The 3,698-nt window shown below is 36.9% G+C and overlaps 1 long non-coding RNA gene across 1 annotated transcript; it reads left to right on the plus strand.

Annotated features, from left to right (window-relative positions):
- Nucleotides 1-411: 411 nt before the first annotated feature.
- Nucleotides 412-2,169, plus strand: LOC147656097 (uncharacterized). Its single transcript, XR_015295045.1, has 2 exons — nucleotides 412-516; nucleotides 892-2,169. It is a non-coding gene; the product is annotated as an uncharacterized LOC147656097 (long non-coding RNA).
- Nucleotides 2,170-3,698: the final 1,529 nt, after the last annotated feature.

The raw sequence follows: 3,698 nt of genomic DNA on the forward strand, positions 1-3,698 counted from the left end.
ACAATGAACGACGCCTAATCGAATTCGTTGGCCTGAGGAAAAACTCCTCCTCCTCCTCCTCTCCGCTGTGAGAATTCGGAGAAGAAAAGATGAACACCCGAGGAAAAGGAAAAGGAAGAAAGGTGTTAAACGATCGAATTCGTCGATTATATATAAATATATATATATATTCGATTCGATTTTAAAGTTAATCGAGAGAATAAGAAAGAATTGCGCTTTTCATGTATCGACAGATGAGATGACAGAAAGAATGTTTCGTGTAGAACGAAGGGAAAAAGGCTCGATTGATTCGATTAATTCGATCGTCGATCCGAGAGCAATAATTGAAAAAGATCCCACTTCGAAAGTGAAGTGATTTCGATGCATCGATATTCCTTGCGCTGCGTTTTTTGTAACTATGCTTGTTTTCAGTGGAAACACGAATCGTGCAACGGTGCAAGAGCGCTTTGATAGAATTGGCCATGATTCCAATCACGAACGATTTTCAGCCAATACTAACTGCCATCACGTTCACCGGTAGAATCGTTGCAGTTTTTCCACCATTTTCCTTCCTTCCTTTCTTCCTTTTTTTTTTATTTTATTTTATTAAATCACTTCCTCCTCGACCAATCCTAAACGTCTGTCTACCTAAGATAATTTTTATCTGTATCCGTCAGTTGAATCATCGTAGGGTGAAACGCAGAATTGAAACTTTAAGGGGATTGATTGAGTCATCGATCAAATGATAAATCGTATTATCCAATCTTAAGCACTAATCTTAATCAGAAAAAATATATTACGCGACAGAGTAAAATTTCTTACAAAATAATTCGATCGCAAAAGAGATCGTCGTGTCGATCGAAATTCAATCATGTGCCTATCTCCACAATTATCTAAAAAAATCATTTTCAGCCCCGTTTCCTTCAATTAAAAACGCCAGCCCCGCCGTTTCACGAAGAAAAAGTCATCGTAACAATCGTTCGCGATTCGAAGCAACTCGAATAAACTCTGATTGGCGGAGGGCAAAGCCAGGAAATCGATTTCCACGTGGACAAAGTATTATTACGAGGTGGCATCTTGCTTGCGCCCGTGAGGAGAAACTTCCTCCCCTTCCACCTTCCAAATGTTTGGGGAAAATCAATTTTGCCCCGGCTATCAATGCTTATCGGGCGGAGGCCCGGAAACGACGTCAAAGGGGGTCAAAGAAAGTCCTGCGGGACGTTCCAAGTGGCGATGGGCCACTCGATCGACCCAAAAACAAAGCCTGTAACTCGATAGAGACGTCCCACCGACACCGTGGAAACTCGACGTGACAGCGGAACCACCAGTCGATCCTCCTCGTCGTTTCCGCTCGTCACCCGGCCGGACGAGCAACGACGATTCTCGACAAGGACGGCGAGAACCAACTGTCCAACTGTCCAACCGGGCATTTTCCTTGTTGGCCCTCCCTCCCTTTCCTATATCTTGAATAATATCTCCGGTGGATACCGACGGGCACGTCTGCCGAGTCTTGACAAATACCACCGCCACCCCCGTACCTTTCGAGTTTACCTTGCAGGAACGTGCCGCGCATATTTCGATCGGAACGCGGAAGGGAATCGTCCCTGCGAGCGGACGGCAATACATTCCTTCCCGGATGATAGAAAATTATTCGGCCACCGATGCCCGCATACCGATTTCGTTAGGACACGTTGAGCATCGTGCCGATGATGAAAAGAAGAGGAGGAAGAAGAAGAATGGTGGTGGTCAACGGGGGGAGGGAGATTGTGGGGAGAGGAAGAGGATGATCGTTCAAGTTCGAAATGAATTTGTTCGATGTCGAAAAATAGGAAGGAGGCCGACTTAATTTCGATTTGAAAGAAACTCACGACATTCTTTTCTTATTTTCTGATTCGATGATGTAACGAGTGTTCGTGATCTGATCGAATTCGTTTTCTCTCTTAGGGGCGGAAAGGTGGTAGAACATTGTAAAGAATCGTAGGAGATTATTAAAATTGATAAATGATTTCTCGCTGAAATTAAATAAAAAGTGGACGAATGTAAAAGGAGGAAAAAATAGCGCAGCGTGTAAAAATTAATAATTAACTTTTGGGAAGTTGTGAATAGAAGAGTTTTTTTGCTTTGCGCATATATTGTATTGTCTTTTGAATTTGATATTTGAAATATACTCGTGAAATATAGAATTCGATGAATTTTGGGCCAATTTTTGGGTTGAATAAAATTATAGAAGAATATTATTTATAATTTTCCAATGAAAGTTTTTCCAATTAAAAAAATTTAATCGAAAGCTTTAATAGTATAATTTGGTGAATTTTGATTATGAGATTTATAGTTTTCTGTATTTTGATTAAACGAGAAGCACAATTTTTGTTCTCTCGCAAGGAAAGAGCTTTAGATACTTCGAAGTGTATCTCGATTTCTTCATCGGAAAAGTGGCAAACGTCAATCCGGTCGTGAGAAGTGGCAGCATTTCTTACCTATCTGAATTGCAAATTTCATCTTCTTAATAGCGCCGTGGATTGAAATGCGGAGTTGAACGTTCAGATGGCTGTAAGACACTCGCCTCGATAAATCTAGCGAAATAAGTTCAACAACGTTCAGGTAACAAACGTCTTTTAATCCCATTTTTGCGTAAGAATTATCACCAAACTACTAATAATATATTTGCTAAAAATATGCTAAAAATTTTGTAATAAAATAAAATATTTAAAGTAAAACATGATCAACATGATATTTAAATTCTATTTTTATGCATTAATTATTTATCGTAAGGATATTATGTATTTACCATCATTAACTTTCAAGAAAAATTCCTAAGCTTTCGTTCTTTAAATTTGCAGTTAAAATACGAGCAAATCGAATATCGACTATCTACAGTTCCGCTTCTACGAAGTCGATGGGGGAGAAAAAAGAAGGGAGAGAGCCTGCACACGAAGTAATTACGTAAAATTTATTACGAAGACTCTATTACGCCACTTCGTCGTATCTAATAATCGTTAGATGGAATATATTGTTTGTGTGTCTCCTTGCAATTGATTAACTTGGATTAAATTATGAATATATTTTCCAAAAAGAAGGAAAAAAACAAAAGAATCTAACGAAATTTTCTAATTTTCTAATTATAAAACTGATTATAATTTATCTTAAAATAAACAATAGTTAGAAATCTAATTTCGATAAGAAAGTTTTCGTTTCAAAGTGTTTACATTGAACTCGATCGATTACAATACATCGAATACAATCGATTTATATAGACATTTGTAAACGATAGAAGGATGAGAGAGATAAAGTTATCTCCCTCGTTTAATTTCTTAGAACTGTTTTCATCGAGCAAGCATCCCTATTATCTGTGTATTATTTATCATCGATATCATCCGATTATCTATCGATGAGTCATCATAATCGAAAAGTCAAATTTTTTAACTTACTTTTTTAACTTACGATTATAAAATTGTTATTATCGAATTACTGAACTTTTTGCAATAAAAATGATACCAAACACGACCATGTTTAAATAAATTCGAATAAACAAATAATATTTACGTATATGTATATGTAAAATTTATAATTATAATATAAATGTAAAATACATCGTACTCTTCTTTCTCCAATAATAAATTTTCCACTCAAACTCATTTTCTTGAATCAACATTCTGAAACATAGATCTTCTTGAAAATGCGAACAATTATTCTACCTTTTCATCAAACTTTTATCTCCG

Source organism: Apis florea, unplaced genomic scaffold (genome assembly GCF_048593485.1).
Source record: "Apis florea isolate Af1SG1 unplaced genomic scaffold, ASM4859348v1 contig_3811_pilon, whole genome shotgun sequence".
NCBI lineage: Eukaryota > Metazoa > Arthropoda > Insecta > Hymenoptera > Apidae > Apis > Apis florea.